Below are 19,857 nucleotides of genomic sequence, written 5' to 3' on the forward strand. Positions count from 1 at the left end.
GCCCTATTTTGATCTAATTATCTACTAAATGGCATACTGGCTATATAAGCACAATATGTTAGAGATATGTGGCAGGGGCTAATCAGAATAGAGTACCGGCCTACCCCTAATTCCAATGTACCCCCATCACACTTCCCGTCAGATAAGTGTATATATATTCAATATATATTTTTTAAATTTTAATATTTTTTATATTAATTTTTTATTATATTTTTTATTAAAATTTTTTCATTATTTTAAATATATATTTTTATTTTTATATATATTCTTTATTTTTTGTTTTTTATATTATGGATTAAATTTTGTATTAATTAATTTATTTTATAATTATGTCTATTATAATAAGTTTAAAATATGTTAATATATAATATTTGTATATCCCATATATGGGAAGGCTAGTATTATTGTATGTTTATTTTAAAACTTGTTTATGGATTTAGAAAGATTGATTGTATCCACGCTGACTGCGGAATCATGCTACTATGTATCCCTCCGAGATGATTAATGCGGTATTAATAACATATGTAGCAATAGGAGATATTGTCAATAGAACAGATTTGCCTCCAGTAAAATGGCTGCCCCCTGTAAATAGTCAAAAAAATGGCGGAGCCGTGCTTTATAAGCCGGCAATGGGAGAGTGACGGACCAATCAAATCCCCCTGATGAAGCCACGTGACCAGTGGCGTAACGCGTAGGGGTGGGACTGTAACGTCACTCGGAGGGAGTCAGTTCGTTTGCCGGACCACGGGTGCATGCCTCTGACAGTCAGCGGAGGACTCGGTTCACATTGTGATACGGATTTTTGAATACAACACATGTGAGTGTTATACTTGGAGTCAATAAAGCCAATCTTTATAAAGGATAAAACACCATGTTGAGATCTTTTTCCTATGTGGAGAGCCGTATGGAGATGAGAGTATAGAGGAGTTGAATCCTCTGGAGAAGGGATCAATCCCAGGGCATATGTCAATAGCGACGGATATCCATTGTTTCAAAGGAGGGAGTCCTAGTCAAGTAGGTTCCATAGGAGGAGAACCAAAAGCGCATATAGCCTAATTATAGGCAGAGAAGGAGGTGAGCGTACATCTGCACTAATGGGAGGATTCACAATCAGTTACGGATTCACATGCAATATGGATTGAAGATTAATTAACAGCACAAAGTCACTTTTACTATTTGGGACACTGTTTTCACATATGCATTTATTAATTTATTTATGCACATTGATCATTTGAATAATTTTTTATAAGTGAAGTCATATTCATTCTTTAATCACAGTTATTATTTTAGTATAATCACGGAGGTTTTTTAATATTAATTCAGTATATTTTTTATGTCATTTGATTTATTATATATATATATATATATATATATATATTTTTTTTTATATTTTTTCTGCATATGGTCCTTAGGACATAGATAAAGTGATTCCATATATAAATTGGAGTGTTTTGGGAGCGCAATATTATAGGATTTTATTCACATTTTTTTCACATTGGTAGTTATGTGTTAGATGTTTGCGATCCGACTATATAGAGGATATATATTTTATGTTGTATATTAGGGAGACCTTTTTTTGTTTTCTGGCTCGCAAGATACTTTAAATATTTTATACTAATACATACCAACTTGCTTGAGACAGTATGGAAGTATTTACTTATTTGGAAGATAGAAACATAGATATTGAGGCTATTTTTCAGGCTGATGATAAAAATGATGTAAATATTCATAATGTGTTCAGACGGGCAGGACATTTAATGGAGAAAAAGATTAACACATGGTGGGACATTATAACCATGGAAAAATATATAAAATAAAAATTGATACCTAGGAAATTGAGATGGGATTTACCCATTGCAGATGGGTTGATGGAAGAAGAGGATAAAATTGAATGGTATCATTTTTTTAGTGAGAAAAGTTTAGAGTTATTGGTATTTCTCACAAAAAGAAAACAAAGGAAAATGAGGAAGATAGAATTGAATGTGAAAGAACAAGTAGCAAAAATAGAAACATTCAAAGATCACTCTGATTTTGGTAAATATATGAGTGAACTAAATAGGAATGTAAAGAATAAAGATCAGGAAAACAAAGGTAAAAAGAAAAGGAAATATCAAAGAGTGGTACAGGATTATAGTTCAAAACAGGTGTACAAATGGCAAAGTAAAGTTAACAATACAGGCACAACATCATTAGAAAACACACCCACCAAATCAATGGCAGGAGGTGGATCTCCAGCAAAAAAGACAATAGGATTTGCTACACCAAAAAATGTAGTCCCAGTCAATAACTATAAAAAGACCCCTATATCTAAAAAAGAGATGGGACCATCTCAACATGGTAACAACAGAGAAAATTGGAGGCAATATGATCATTATCAATCTCAAAATAGGGAACCTCATAGATTCCCTCATCCAGGTTTTAAACCATATTTTAATCCAGGTTATAGAGGAGGTGGTTATAGGAGACCATATGGCCACCCACCCAGGTATACACAAGGATATAGACCTAACTATTACAAATCCCCAGGGTACAAATCACAAGGACACCCTCCACCATATAATTACATGTACAATGTTCCAGTTCATAATAGCTATTCACCATTGGAGCAACAACAACAGGATAACTCCATCCCTAACCCTTTTTTAGGGTGGGACTACAATCCCACACACAATATAGAAAGATCAGAAAGAGGGGAAAAAGAGGAGGAAGAAACAGGAAACAAGAAAAGGAGAAGAGACCCATAGGTGAAGGTATATATAATTTGAGTGATATATCACTTACTAGTGATGAGATTAAAACATTAGATAGAGGTTTGAAGTTTGCGCCAACTAATAAATTGAATAAATTTGAAACATATGTAAGTGTGCAAAAATTTGTGAGAAAATTAAATTTAAAAAAATATTTTTTACAAAATCCCATTGAAACAAGTAGTCAGACTATTAGTAATATACAACATAGTACGTTGAAAAATAAATCTTTATTCAATCCAAAAAATCAAGATAATCTATATATAAATAGCTTCAAGAAAATGGTTATGGAAGATATAGAAGAACTTAAGATTAAAACGTACAAAGGAGAACTTGATATTAATAGAGGAATTAAATCCCTGCAAGATAGAAACAACATAGTAGTGAGACCAGCCGATAAGGGGGGAGGAATAGTAATATTATCTAAGGACTCATATGAAATCTCTATGAGTAAAATGTTAGAAGATACCAATACTTATTGTAAATTGACTAATAACCCCACAAAGATATATAAAATAGAATTGAATAAATTAATACAATATGGAAAGCAAAGAGACATTTTGGATGAAAAAGAAGCGAAATACTTGGTGCCCTCGGTGAGTAAAATACCAATCATATACTCAATACCGAAAATACATAAAAATTTAAAAGATCCCCCCATGAGACCAATAGTTAATGGTATAGATGGGCTAACATCTAGGATTGGGCAGTACATAGATCAGTTTCTTCAACCCTTGGTAGAGAAAACAAAAGCATACATTAAAGATACTACACATGTGATTAAAATTATACAAACAGTGGAGATGAGGAGTAATCTAATTTTAAGTACAGCAGACGTCTCTTCATTGTACACTATAATTGATCACACTGGAGCAGTAGATGCAGCAACTTGGGCTTTGAATAAATACTCTTCTCTCTCCAAAAAGCAAATTAAATTTTTTATTAAATGCATTAGATTTTGTCTCAGCCATAATTATTTTTGTTATAAGGGTGAATACTACTTACAAGTGAGGGGTGTTGCCATGGGCGCCCGTTTTGCACCCAGTATTGCCAACCTATACATGGCAAAATGGGAGGAGGAAGTGGTATTCACTAATATAAACAACAATATAGCCGTATATGGTAGATTTATCGATGATATTATATTATTGTGGAGAGGAGACACATTATCATTGATTGATTATTACCAAAATTTGAATCTTAACACCAAAAATATTGTATTGAGTTGGAACATCAATGATAAAGAAACCAATTTTTTAGATCTGAAATTGGTGAATACAGGTGAAGGTATAATAACAAAAAATTATTTTAAGAAAACTGATCGCAATTCATATATCCCTGTCAATAGCTGTCATTACAGACCATGGATTAAAAATGTCCCGAGGGGACAATTTCTTAGGTTGAGACGCAATTGTACTAATGTTGAAGATTATAGAGAGCAAAGCCAAATATTGGTTCAAAGGTTTGTGGATAAGGGTTATAAGAGAGAAACAATATTGGATGAAAGAAGTAGAATAGAATTTATAGATAGAAAAACATTATTAGAAGAAAAAAAGATACAATATAAGGCTAAAGAACAAGAGTTATCAATAATATTACCGTACAATAGACAATATAGAGATATTCAGAAAATTATAAATAAACATTGGAATATACTCCAACTAGATAAAACTCTTAAGACCATTGTTAAGGAACAACCAAGGTTTATTTATAAAAGGGCACCGAATATTCGGGATCGAGTAGTTAAAAATGTGCTAGAACCCCCCCACACATCGAAAAACACTTTAAGTTTCTTTAAAGGAACTGGGTTTTATAAATGCGGCCGGTGCTATAGTTGTAGAAAAACACACTCTAATCCAAGATGTAGACAGTCATTTACGAATCCGAGGAATGGAAAACAATATAAGATCGATCAATTCATTTCTTGTGATAGTAGAGGTGTAGTGTATGCCCTAAAATGTCCATGTAATTATTTATACATAGGCCGTACAAAGAGAAGTCTTAAAGAACGTATACAAGAACATGTACATAATATTGATATAGGGTTTAAATATCATCATTTATCAGTACATTTCAAAATTCACCATAATCAAGATATAGAGAAAATAGAATTCTGGGGTATCACTAAACACAATTCACATTGGAGGGGAGATAATTTAGTACGTGAAATAAGTAAAAAGGAATCATTTTGGATCTATGAGTTGGGTAGTTTGGCGCCAGGAGGTTTGAATAAAGAATTTGATTTATCATGTTTTATTAGTGACATTTAGATAACGGAATTATATATCAGGCCTGCATAAGTCCACATAGTTTTCTATAGTTCTTGGGATTCTGTATAGTTCTGACGGGAAGTGTGATGGGGGTACATTGGAATTAGGGGTAGGCCGGTACTCTATTCTGATTAGCCCCTGCCACATATCTCTAACATATTGTGCTTATATAGCCAGTATGCCATTTAGTAGATAATTAGATCAAAATAGGGCACATTTAACAATAGTGCAAGGTTTGGTTGAGTAGATACATCAATATATCATTGGCACATTTACACACTATATTGCTAGATAAGTGTATATATATTCAATATATATTTTTTAAATTTTAATATTTTTTATATAAATTTTTTATTATATTTTTTATTAAAAATTTTTCATTATTTTAAATATATATTTTTATTTTTATATATATTCTTTATTTTTTGTTTTTTATATTATGGATTAAATTTTGTAGTAATTAATTTATTTTATAATTATGTCTATTATAATAAGTTTAAAATATGTTAATATATAATATTTGTATATCCCATATATGGGAAGGCTAGTATTATTGTATGTTTATTTTAAAACTTGTTTATGGATTTAGAAAGATTGATTGTATCCACGCTGACTGCGGAATCATGCTACTATGTATCCCTCCGAGATGATTAATGCGGTATTAATAACATATGTAGCAATAGGAGATATTGTCAATAGAACAGATTTGCCTCCAGTAAAATGGCTGCCCCCTGTAAATAGTCAAAAAAATGGCGGAGCCGTGCTTTATAAGCCGGCAATGGGAGAGTGACGGACCAATCAAATCCCCCTGATGAAGCCACGTGACCAGTGGTGTAACGCGTAGGGGTGGGACTGTAACGTCACTCGGAGGGAGTCAGTTCGTTTGCCGGACCACGGGTGCATGCCTCTGACAGTCAGCGGAGGACTTGGTTCACATTGTGATACGGATTTTTGAATACAACACATGTGAGTGTTATACTTGGAGTCAATAAAGCCAATCTTTATAAAGGATAAAACACCATGTTGAGATCTTTTTCCTATGTGGAGAGCCGTATGGAGATGAGAGTATAGAGGAGTTGAATCCTCTGGAGAAGGGATCAATCCCAGGGCATATGTCAATAGCGACGGATATCCATTGTTTCAAAGGAGGGAGTCCTAGTCAAGTAGGTTCCATAGGAGGAGAACCAAAAGCGCATATAGCCTAATTATAGGCAGAGAAGGAGGTGAGCGTACATCTGCACTAATGGGAGGATTCACAATCAGTTACGGATTCACATGCAATATGGATTGAAGATTAATTAACAGCACAAAGTCACTTTTACTATTTGGGACACTGTTTTCACATATGCATTTATTAATTTATTTATGCACATTGATCATTTGAATAATTTTTTATAAGTGAAGTAATATTCATTCTTTAATCACAGTTATTATTTTAGTATAATCACGGAGGTTTTTTAATATTAATTCAGTATATTTTTTATGTCATTTGATTTATTATATATATATATATATATATATATTTTTTTTTTTTTTTATTTTTATATTTTTTCTGCATATGGTCCTTAGGACATAGATAAAGTGATTCCATATATAAATTGGAGTGTTTTGGGAGCGCAACATTATAGGATTTTATTAGCATGTCCGACAGCCTCTCCCTTAACCACCCCGAGCCATTGGCTTCTGCTGCCGCCCGCAATTGGGATAGCATCCCGTCTAAGTCACTCATGGCCTAGCTTTTGTCCGTCGCAGGTACCAGCAAAAGAAGAAGAAACCACCTACGTGATGGCACAAGCTCCGACTGACTCCGACAAGACACAACCCCCCATTTCAAATCCTGCAAGACCACCCACAATGCTGCATACACCAATCAAGTAAGTAACCACCCCCCATCCCCTTTTCCTTGCCTATGCTCCACCCAAATTACACTCTCCGCCTCGTCTGCACGCCCCAGTCATGCTGGCCCTCCCTTATACTTCGCTCAGTCCAGGCCTTGACTTTTCGGCCTACAAAAGTGTGTGTGCATGCACACCACGGATTACATTGAAAATCTTTCACATACAAACTATATTAGTACAGGAATGTGCATGGCATCACAACAAATTAGTGTGAGCAAAAACTTTCTTGAATTACTTGCAAATGCACAAGTAAAGCCTGGTTCTCACTACAGCATACGTGTGTGCGAGGGCCATGTTTACCTACATGCAGATTCTGCACTGTAGCCTGAGATATAAGTGTAAAAAAGATGATAAATTACTAGCCTTCAACAACAGTCTCTTTGGGAAAATTTCTGTCCCCTCTTCATTCAAACATGCTAATATAAAGTTAAAACCCAAAAAAACATGTACTGGATTGTAATGTACAGATATACACTGTTACTTGCTGCAAACTAGTCCTTGTTTGCACAGAGCGATATTTTAGCAGGGCCACGTCTCCACCGGAATCTATTTGATGTTGATTATGTGACCTCAGATTGTTGAGGTTGCACAGTTACCAACACGTAGTGTATAATACAAAAATATGTGTGGTAGATGTGTTTGAAAAGCAATATCCTTGTTTTATGCTTGCACACTTACAGAAAGAAGAAATGAGACAAGATAATGAAGCAAGGGACAATTTACTGTCTCCTGGAACTGTACTTCATTTACATCCTCTAGATCCTAAATTACCTGTCTACAAGTCTAGACCACTATTTATTTACTAAAGGTATTTACCGTATTTTTAGCTCCATAAGACGCACTTTTTTCCCCCAAAAAAAGGGGGGAAAATGTCAGTGTGTCTTATGGAGCGAATATAAAGCGGCCGGTCCGGTATTTTTGCGGCCACCATGTCAGAATACCGGGCCGGCCGCTCAGCTGTTCTCTCCTGCAGGGCCTTACCTGTTCCTCGCTCCAGCGCTGCACAGTCTTCCCGTGCTGGCTTCTGTGACAGCCGGGTGCCCACTGCGCATGTGCTGCGCTTTGTGAATGATCCGGTGTCTTCTGGGACACATGACAGGTCCCAGAAGGCGCCGGGCCATTCACAAAGCGCAGCGCTTCTCACGCATGCGCAGTGGGGACCCGGCTGTCACAGAAGCCGGCCCGGGAAGAAAAGGGAAGGCAACTCCGCGGAAGTGGGAGCGGGTACCTGTCAAATTCAGGTACCCGCTCCCCCTCCCTCCCCAAAGGTCAGCAGTCTCTGGTCATTCCCTGCACTGTCTACAGTCTCTGGTCAATCCCTGCACTGTCTGCAGTCTCTGGTCATCCCCTGCACTGTCTGCAGTCTCTGGTCATCCCCTGCACTGTCTGCAGTGTCTGGTCATCCCCTGCACTGTCTGCAGTCTCTGGTCATCCCCTGTACTGTCTGCAGTCTCTGGTCATCTCCTGTACTGTGTCCGCAGTCTCTGGTCATCTCCTGTACTGTGTCCGCAGTCTCTGGTCATCCCCTGCACTGTCTGCAGTCTCTGGTCATCCCCTGCACTGTCTGCAGTCTCTGGTCATTCCCTGCACTGTCTGCAGTCTCTGGTCATTCCCTGCACTGTCTGCAGTCTCTGGTCATCCCCTGCACTGTCTGCAGTCTCTGGTCATCCCCTGAACTGTCTGCAGTCTATGGTCATTCCCTGCACTATCTGCAGTCTCTGGTCATTCCCTGCACTGTGTCCGCAGTCTCTGGTCATCTCCTGCACTGTGTCCGCAGTCTCTGGTCATCTCCTGTACTGTGTCTGCAGTCTCTGGTCATCTCCTGTATTGTGTCCGCAGTCTCTGGTTATCTCCTGTATTGTGTCCGCAGTCTCTGGTCATCCCCTGTACTGTGTCTGCAGTCCATTGGTTCAGAATATTTTTTTTTCTTGTTTTTCGCCTCTAAAACCTAGGCGCGTCTTATGGTCAGGTGCGTCTTATGGAGCGAAAAATACGGTATATAGTGCCGACAATTTACACAGCTCTATGCATACTCTTCCTCACATGCAATCATATACTATATACCAGGGCTTTCTTTCTGCCGGAACGCGGCGGTACTGCGTTCCGCCACCTTTTTCTTCTTGTCCCCGCTCACCGACTGCCTCTGCAGAGCTGACAAGCTATGCAGAGCAGCGAAAGTGACAGGTGCCGGACGCGGCTTGTTTATGTCATGCTTGCGCGTGCCCGGCACCTGTCACTGCCGCTGCTCACAGCCGGTGAGCGGGGACATGCACGCTTCACCCCCCCCCTCTACCGCCAGCGTGTAAACATCGGGGGCGCGCGGCCACCCCCATAGGAAAGGTGTATCTTAGTACACCCGGCGGTGCGCGCTGACGTCATCACGCCCTCTGCTCGTCGATCCTACCATAGCGCGGATCGTCAGCATCAGGTAAGGAGCGGCGATACAATTTTTCTCGCTTTTCTTGCTAATGTGGGGGGGGGCAGTGTTACTCGCTATTCTTACTAATGTGGGGGGGGGGGGCGGTGTTAATTCCATACATTTACTTTTATAGCCCCTCCCAAATTTTACTTGCATTCCTGTTCTCTAAAGGGGTGGTCCTAGGGTTTGATGGGGGCGTGGCCAGGTTTGGGTGGGGGAGTTCCACCACCTTTCCTCTGAGAAAAAAAGCCCTGCTATATACTAATACCAGTGCTATATAGAAAGGAGCCATTAACCTACCAGCATGCCTTCGGTGTGGAGGAAACCGGAGTACTTGGAGGAAACCCACACAAGCACAGGGAGAACATACAAACTCAATGCAGTCCTGGTTAGGATTTGAACCAAGGACCCCAGTGCTAACCACTAAGCCACTGTTCTGCCCCTACATAGGCTAGGTGTGTGGAGGAAACCAGAGTACTTGGAGGAAACCCACACAAGCACAGGGAGAACATGCAAACTCAATGCAGTACTGGTTAGCATTTGAACCAAGAACCTCAGTGCTAACCTTTAAGCCACTGTTATGCCCCTACTTAGGCTAGGTTTGACCCATTTCTGCATTGCGTTTTGCATTTTTGCACCTGCGTTTTTGACACGATTTTGCTGCATTTTGATGCATTTTGCATTTTGTTTTCTTGTTGCTAGGCAGAAAACATAAAAACCGCCCTACATGCTTTTTGGCAGCGTTTCTATTGAAGTCTACAGAACCAAAAATGCAACTTTTTGCGTTCAAAAAAGTCCCTGACTCTTTCCAAAAAAAACCACATCGGGTGAAAACGCAGAGATGAGATCGTGTCCCATAGGAAATCATGTTAAATGGACTGTAGTGCGTTTCTGCAAAACGCTGCAGAAAACGCTTAGGTGTGAACCTAAGGTCAGAGTCCATGAACACTAGGGGAGAAAAAATGCCAGAACCTCTGTCCGAAAAAACAGCATAAACAATGCTCATAGCAGTTTGTATTTGCCCAATAGTTTGAGAGTTCATGGGCATTTACTTTTATAAGCATCTTCTCCCAAAACATTTCCCTCTGCTCACTTTTTAATGTACACTTGAAGACACAGAACTCTCCTAAACGCTGTGTTTAGGCATTATGAGTTTTTTTCAGCCCGAATGCTCCTCCCATAATTGCGATTCTGAAGGGTTTTTTTACTTTTTTTTTTTATTTAAACTTTTATTTGATTTTCCAATACAAAAAGAACAACACATTTGAAAAAATATTTCACATATAAATATTTCCATTTACCCCAATATTGCCCCCAGCCACCCTTTCCCCTCCCCCGAAGGGTTTTTTTCTGCCTCTGAACACTCATAAAATATGCCTGTAAACTCCGGGCAGAAAACATGCTTAACGCTCATAAACGTGCATAAATGCAGCGTTTAGGGACATTCAGCGATTTCAAGTATTCATTTAAAAATGAGCAGAGGGGAATGTTTTGGAAAAAACTGCTTATAAAAGCAAATATCCATAAACTCTTAAACTCTTGTGCAATATGCGCCACTATGAGCGTTTTTTTTTATGCCACTTCTTTCTGCCCCTAGTGTGCATGGACCCTTTAAGTGTATCTAAACTCAAACACTAAAATGTAATATACAGTATTCCAGCTTTCTAGTCTTTAGATGTGGTGACTGCGTTAGCTTTCTTTTTTCAGGATATGGTCCTTCACAGCAAGAACAGAAAATACATCTTGATCTTGCCAGAAATTTGGTGTGCTTGTCTGTTCATGTGAGCTTAAAGCAAAGCACCAACATCCTTTCCTTTCTTGTGTAAACTACCAGTCCAAGGGACACATTTTAAGGCCAGCCTATGGGGTTGAATTACTGAGAATGAAGAGTTCAAAATATGCATAGAAACCAATCAGCTTCCAGGTTTTTTTTTTGGCAAAGCTTATCCAAACACGCTGAAATTAGAAGCTGATTGGCTACCATGCACCGCTGCACCAGATTTTGTACTCTCCAGTTTTAATAAATCAACCCCTATGTGACAACCATGGCTTCTTCCACAGATTCAGCGCAGAACTGAGCGTAGCCAAGAAAGGAAGTGTGTTATTTACAGGATTACCAGGTACAAATTAAGGGGAAAACATGAAAAAGAAAACAAATGCAGCCACAGATCTGGTAAACTGTAATAGATTATATTTTTGTTTATGGGTTTAGGTGCACTTTACATTTTATTGCAATATCACTGATAAATAAGTAGATGTGACAGCGGTTATAGGTTACAGTATATTAGTGCATACCATCATAAAATCAATGTAAAACCTCTAAAAACAGACTGTATTTCTGTGGGGTTTTTTTTTTCAAACCACTGCCAATCAAACCATTTTCCACTCTAATCCTGCCAGTAACATACTTCCTGTGCCTTAGTGGCTACACTCACTTCTTCACTGTATCTATGGCAGGAGCTTTGGTTGCCCCACCAGACTGAACTTCAGACATGTCTGCAAATGGCCATCTCCTTTAGGTAGGCCATCTCTTTTATTTTTTATATATATATGTGTGTGTGTCAGGATTTAGATATGTTTTAAAGCCCAACTCTGGTCAAGTAAAAAATATCCTTTGCAGTGATCTATGGTCCCTGATCTGGTCTTGATGATGTCAGGACCCTAGACCAGTGGAGCATGGGAGTGCAGACAATGCAGGAACAGGTCTAGCTGCAGGGAGAAGCAGAGGTTCAGGTTAGTATATCTCCTTATTTTTCCCCTATGCATAACAGAACAGTTAGCCCATGCAGTGTTAACCCATTTGCTAGAGATACATTTTTATTTGGAGTTGGGCTTCAAAAGAACTTTAGACTGCCATTTTTAACACATTTTCCCACATGCTTTTGGGACACTTCAGATGTGTTTTTGCTAAACTTAGCTGAGCTGCAATGTTTTTCTTCATAAGAAAAGACTTCCGTCTTGCCACTCTACCCCATAGCCCAGACATATGAAGAATATGGGAGATTATTGTCACATGTACCACACAGACAGTACTTGCCAGATATTCCTGCAGCTCCTTTAATATTGTTGTAGGCCTCCTGGCAGCCTCCTAGACCAGTTTTCTTCTCGTCTTTTCATCAATTTTGGAGGGACGTCCAGTTCTTGGTAATGTCACATATTTTCTCCACTTGATGATGACTGTCTTCATTGTGTTCCATTGTATATCTAATGCCTTGGAAATTCTTTTGTACCCTTCTCCTGACTGATACCTTTTAACCGCTTGCCCTCCAGAGAATTTACCCCCCTTCCTGAGCAGACCTTTTTTTGAGATGCAGCGCTGTGTTACTTTAACTGACAACTGTGCGGCCATGCAAGGCTGCACCCAAATTAAATTTACGTCCTTTTTTCCGACAAATGGAGCTTTCTTTCAGTGGTATTTGATCACCTCTGCGTTTTTTATTTTTTGCACAATAAACAAAAAAAACAACAATTTTGAAAAAAAAAACAATATTTTTGACTTTTTGCTATAAAACATATCCAGCAAAAAAATTTAAATATCAAATTTTGCCTTAAATTTAGGCTAGACATGTCTTTGCTAAAATAAAATCCCAATACGTGTAAGTCAATTGGTTTACTTAAAAGTAATAGTATCTACAAATGGCGGTATATATACTGGTATTTAAAAAAAATTAGGAATGGCGGTGATCAGCGACTTATAGCGGGACTATGGGAGCATTCTGACACTGGGGGAGAACTGACTGTCACTGACATCCCCAGTAACACTAACACTAATACAGTGATTAGTGCTAATACAAAGCACTGACACCATACTATTGGGCAGGAAGGGGTTAACATCTGGGGCAATCAAAGGATTAACTGTGTGCTTTACTAGGGAAGCATGCTGTTTTGTATTGCTCTGCTATGCAGAGCAATACAAAGCAGCATGCTGGAACTGACAGGGGAGAGATATGTATTATTTACATACAGACCTATCCCCCTTAGTGATAGTTGGCAATCACCGGATGCCAGTGGGGAATCTCTGGCCGGGACCTGGTGATTGACAGCTGTAGCCACCAATGGTGTGCCCCCTACCCAGAAATACAAAATCATGTATATATACACATGATTTTGCACAGCCCTGCTGCCCTGTAGCAGCATTTGTGCTATAGGGCGGCGGGGAAACAGTTAACAATGAGATCCCTCTGATGCTTTGGAAGCTCTCTGCAGACCATGGCTTTTGCTGTAGGATGCGACTAAGAAAATGTCAGGAAAGACCTACTAGAACAGCTGAACTTAATTAAGTTAAGGTAGTTAAGGTTCATCATAGGCACTTTAAATGATGGCAGGTGTGTACTGGCTTCTATTTAACACGCGTTGGCAGACCCCTCTAGGTTCACCTAATTTGTTGGAAAGCAGCAGGCTCCTTGCTTACAAATCCACCAAGCAAGACCAAACTACAGCCTATATCTGCACTTTCTGGAGATACTATCCTCTTAGAAATTTACACTTACAGGCTTCCACTGTCATACCAAGACCCAGTAATGCTACACTTTGAACCCAGGTGCTGATGAGGCTCACAGTAATGACATGTAGTAAAGTTTAATTTTTAACTTAGGTTTCATACAACAAAAAATGGTATGTGCCAATTACAGGGCCTAAGATTATAAACACCATACACCTTCCAGGCAGCCACTCAGGTGTCTCAATGTGTTCACACATTGCAGTACATAGTACATAAGCAACGCTGTACGCTAGTGTATTCACAGGAGACAGCCCTCAAATTATAGTAGAAGTAATAGGTACGTAGGTCCATATGGGACTGACTGAAGTGCAAGCATTGTTCTTTCCCTAGGAAACATCTGGGATACTGGAACATGGCAGAGATACAATGAGTTCTGAGGACCTGTCTATTTCATACTCTGGGCTGCAAAGTGTGATAAGCAAATCTTCTTTCTGGTTTTCACTCTTCAGTGACATTGCATATGAGCTGCCACATGTCACTAGGTTGTAATTGGACTACATTTGAAGATTTCTAAAATTGGGCTATTTACAATGAAATATCATGTGGCAGCTCATACGAAGAGGTGTTGTAGAGGAAGTGGTCTCCAGGCTCGAGAGTGTCGGTTAGAGCAAGGGAAAAGGAAATGTATTGCCTTTTCTATATAATATTTAGACATGTCTATAAAGAAGTTTGGCTTGATGTGCAAAATAACCATATAGTCAATATAAGCTGGAGCTCAATGAATCCTAAACCATGAACCACTTAGTAATATAAGGCAAACATCTCATCACAAATAAACCAGTAATGTATACTGATTTCAATATTACCCAAAAAGAAAGGACGTCAAAGTGCTCCAGATTCCAAAGAACTTACTGAGACCTCATAGAGGATTGGAGGGGAAAGCTTTCCCATACACTATATATAACTAATCTATATAGCAGTTCTATTATTTGTATTACTGTAGTCAAGTTCCATGTGGGTATGCACTACGCCCACTATTCTATTTAGTGGTACACACAAGTCCACCGTTAATTCGCACTGTGCGCATTAATCCACTAATCAGAGATACAGTACATACCCAACCCGACTTAAGTGGCAGCCAAGACCCAACACAGCTGTCTCTGTGATCCATTGATGTGCAAAAGGTTACTAATGCGCATTCATGTTAAAAAAAAAAAGTTTCTATGCATAGTTTGTTATAAATTTATATGGGCAGTTATTATTATATCAACAAGCTCTATTTCATGAGTTGCAGTGTTAGCCAATGGTTGTACTTGACAGCACTTTCTCACAATCCAAGTCTATGAGTCAGCTGACTAACTGAAAAGAATGCACACTCTGTGCAGCTGATATATTAAATTGACCTGTCATCACGGACACTTTTACTCAAGTGGTTGCTGGTCACCAATAAAAGAAACATTTATATACATACCTTTTTAGTGGCCCATGTATTGAAAAGCCACTGCACTCTCTCACCCCTAACTGTTGCAACTATTCATCAGCAAGATGAGTTGAAAACTCCCCCCACCAGCCACTGTACTTACACCTGCTAGTCCCTGTAGTGATGTATGAGCCAGCAAAACAAACCACAGCGGCTGGAGACCGAGCAAGTATTCTACTCATCCAGAAGTGTAGAATGTTTGTAGCGGCTGAGATGGGGACATACAGTGGGGATCGAAAGTTTGGGCACCCCAGCTAAAAATTTGCATTAATGTGCATAAAGAAGCCAAGGAAAGATGGAAAAATCTCCAAAAGGCATCAAATTACAGATTGGACATTCTTATAATATGTCAACAAAAGTTAGATTTTAATTCCATCATTTACACTTTCAAAATAACAGAAAACAAAAAAATGGCGTCTGCAAAAGTTTGGGCACCCTGCAGAATTTATAGCATGCACTGCCCCCTTTGCAAAGCTGGGACCTGCCAGTGTCATGAATTGTTCTCAATCATCGTCTGGGAAGACCAGGTTATGTCATTCTCAAAGGTTTTAAATGCTCAGACTCATCTGACCTTGCCCCAACAATCAGCACCATGGGTTCTTCTAAGCAGTTGTCTAGAAAACTGAAACTGAAAATAGTTGACGCTCACAAAGCTGGAGAAGGCTATAAGAAGATAGCAAAGCGTTTTCAGATGTCAATATCCTCTGTTCGGAATGTAATTAAGAAATGGCAGTCATCAGGAACAGTGGAAGTTAAAGCAAGATCTGGAAGACCAAGAAAAATATCAGACAGAACAGCTCGCAGGATTGTGAGAAAAACAATTCAAAACCCACGTTTGACTGCACGATCCCTCCAGAAAGATCTGGCAGACACTGGAGTTGTGGTACACTATTCCACTATAAAGAGATACTTGTACAAATATGGTCTTCATGGAAGAGTCATCAGAAGAAAACCTCTTCTACATCCTCACCACAAAAATCATCGTTTGAACTTTGCAAATGAACATATAGACAAGCCTGATGCATTTTGGAAACAAGTTCTGTGGACCGATGAGGTTAAAATTGAACTTTTTGGCCAGAATGAGCAAAGGTACGTTTGGAGAAGAAGGGGCACAGAATTTAATGAAAAGAACCTCTGTCCAACTGTTAAGCATGGGGTTGGATCAATCATGCTTTGGGGTTGTGTTGCAGCCAGTGGCACAGGGAACATCTCACGAGTAGAAGGAAAAATGGATTCAATAAAATTTCAGCAAATTTTGGATGGTAACTTGATGCCATCTGTGAAAAAGCTGAAGTTAAAGAGAGGATGGCTTCTACAAATGGATAATGATCCTAAACACACCTCGAAATCCACGGGGGATTACATCAAAAGGCGTAAACTGAAGGTTTTGCCATGGCCTTCACAATCTCCTGACCTCAACCTAATTGAAAATCTATGGATAGACCTTAAAAGAGCAGTGCGTGACAGACAGCCCAGAAATCTCAAAGAACTGGAAGACTTTTGTAACGAAGAATGGGCAAAGATACCTCAAACAAGAATTGAAAGACTCTTGGCTGGCTACAAAAAGCGTTTACAAGCTGTGATACTTGCCAAAGGGGGCAGTACAAGATATTAACTCTGCAGGGTGCCCAAACTTTTGCAGACGCCATTTTTTTGTTTTCTGTTATTTTGAAAGTGTAAATGATGGAAATAAAATTTAACTTTTGTTGACATATTATAAGAATGTCTAATCTGTAATTTGATGCCTTTTAGTGATTTTTCCATCTTTCCTTGGCTTCTTTATGCACATTAATACAAATTTTTAGCTGGGGTGCTCAAACTTTCGATCCCCACTGTACTATGACTTTTTAAAACATGGGCCATGGGAAAGGTAAGAACATACGTATATGTAGCAGCCTCCTAGCTTATGATGCTAGGTACAATTAGTTGTTGGCTCCTTCTGTAATCAAGGGAGTAGTGACTGTTTGACCAGGTCTGTTCTAGGTTTCGCAAGCTGGGAGTTTGATTGCTTCCCCCTGTTCCTCGAAGAAGCTTTCACAGCTTAGTGTTGGAGATTCAAAATAACCAGTATGAATGTTTATCAGGTTCCAGAGTGTCCAGAAGGAAGCTGGAAAGGTGACAAATAGTCTGAAGCACTGTAGAGTTGGGGTCACTCAAGGCTTGTATTTACCATGTGACCATGAAAATAAAGCTTTGGACCCATTTTTAGGAATCCTTGGTGTGCTGGTGACATTTCTTCACTTGGATTGTTCAGCACCCAGCAATATCAATTAGCCATTTGCAGGAATGTGTGCTAGGGGAATATTGTATTTTAACTTTCCCTAGGGGGGTTCCAGAGCCAGAGGGGCTGATGTCCTCAGGCAGCCCATGGACAGTACAGCAACTCTAGAGGCCTTAGAGGTGTCAGGGCTGAGGGCCTGGATGGACTTTGCTTGGAGCCAATTGCAGAACTTCACCACAGAGGATCTGGTCTCACTCACTGGACCGTGTCCGGAGGAAGTTGGAAGGTGGAATTTGTCCTGGGGACTAGTGAGTAAAGTCCCTAATCTGATCTCTGTCGCTGTGTAGTGTTTTGTTAACTTCACTGGGTACCAGCAGTTGTGCATCAGCGCAAGCTAACCAGATGTCAAAACGACTTGCCCCATGGTATTCAGCTCTGAAACCTTAGACTGTTCAAGACCTACTATTACTCAAGGTGAAGATTGTCTTCTAAACATTAAGTGCCGAGTGATTTGGAATATCCTACGGGTTCCCATCCCCAGGAATAAATCTTTAAAAGGTATTGCCTAGACTGTATTATTGGAGCCAGAGTGAATGGATTGGAGCTTGCAGTGGCTGCAGCCTCTGTACTTCTGGAGAAGAACCAGTTGATACCAGTGGCCCCTTTGGGGGCAGCACTACAAACAGTAAATGCTTCTCTTGCAGGTGAACTTTAATATTATAATGCAAAGGTGACATGTGGTGTCAGTTTAACCACTTGCCAATTGCGCTATAGCCGAATGAAGGCTACAGTGCGGTGGTCCAGTCCTGGGAGGGCGTCATATGACGTCCTCCCCGAATGCGCCCTCTCGCGTGCCCCCTGGTGTGCGCACCCAGCGATCTCCGTGATCGCTGTGTCATACGGACACAGCTGATCACATGATGTGGTAAAAGGCCAATCACAGCCACATGATCAACCATGTCCAATGACACAGCAGATCACTGGTAAATGCAGTTGCCGGTTATCGGCTGCACTTTCCTCATGCTGTCACGGCGTGAGGAAAGTACTGCTGATTACCGGCAATTGTCAGAGGACAGATCGGCATGATCATCAGGGCACTGATGATCGGTACCCAGCAGTGCCGCCCACCTGTGCCCAGCAGTGCCGCCCATAAGTGCCCATCAGTGCCACCCACCTGTGCCCATCTGTGCCACTCACCTGTGCCTGCAGTGCAACCCACCAATGCCAAGCAGTGCCACCCACCGGTGCCAACCATCAGTGCCCAGCAGTGCCGCCAGTCAGTGCCCAGCAGTGCTGCCAGTCAGTGTCACCCATCAGTGCCCATCAGTGTTGCCCATCAGGACCACCTATCAGTGCCCATCATTGTTGCATATCAGTGCTGCCTATCAGTGCCCATCAGTGCTTCCTATCCGTGCCACCTCATCAGTGCTGCCTATCAGTGCCCATCAGTGCTGCCTATCAGTGCAGCCTCATCAACACACATCAGTGAAGGAGAAAAATTACCTAATTTTTTACCAAATTTTTTGCTCTTTTTTTGTTTATAGCACAAAAAATAAGTGTCCATCAGTGCTGCCTATCCGTGCCACCTCATCAGTGCTGCGTATCAGTACCCATCAGTGCCACCTATCAGTGCCCATCAGTGCTGCCTATCAGTGCAGCCTCATCAACACACATCAGTGAAGGAGAAAAATTACCTAATTTTTTACCAAATTTTTCTGCACTTTTTTTGTTTATAGCACAAAAAATAAAACACCCAGCGGTGAGTACATACCACCAAAAGAAAGCTCCATTTGTGTGAAAAGAATTGTAAAGATTTCATATGGGTACAATGTTACATGACCGCACAATTGTCATTCAAAGTGCGACAGCGCTGAAAGCTGAAAATTGGCCTGGGCAGGAAGGGGGTAAAAGTGCCCAGAAGGCAAGTGGTTAAATAGTGAGACAGCCTTGTCCTTGAGATACCCTAGGAAAGGTAAAAGGAAAGGCAAGAGAACAATGTGGAAACAATATTGATGTATAGGGAATCTACATAATCTGGACTTTACTCTGATTTTATTTATGCCTATTTACGCCACCATTGCTGAACTTTCCTTCTGAAAATATTAGTCACCCAGGTGCCATGCTGAAAAAGTCACTAAAAAATATTAAGGGTCCCTTTAAACTATACTTTGCATTTATGAACCTGTGTTACTGCAATTTATTACCTTCACTTTGAATACCCAGTCATGTACTAGCAGAAATTCTGTTTTTGCAGAATTAAGCATTCAAAGTGAACATAAAGTGGCCATGGTCCTCTGGTTTCCAATAATAAACAAGTTTATTAACATCTCAAATATATTAAACCTATCAACTAACTTTAACACATCTATAAAACCATAAGA

Source organism: Staurois parvus, unplaced genomic scaffold (assembly GCF_062004578.1).
Source record: "Staurois parvus isolate SC_StPar_1 unplaced genomic scaffold, SC_StPar_1.0 ptg000648l, whole genome shotgun sequence".
Taxonomy (NCBI): domain Eukaryota; kingdom Metazoa; phylum Chordata; class Amphibia; order Anura; family Ranidae; genus Staurois; species Staurois parvus.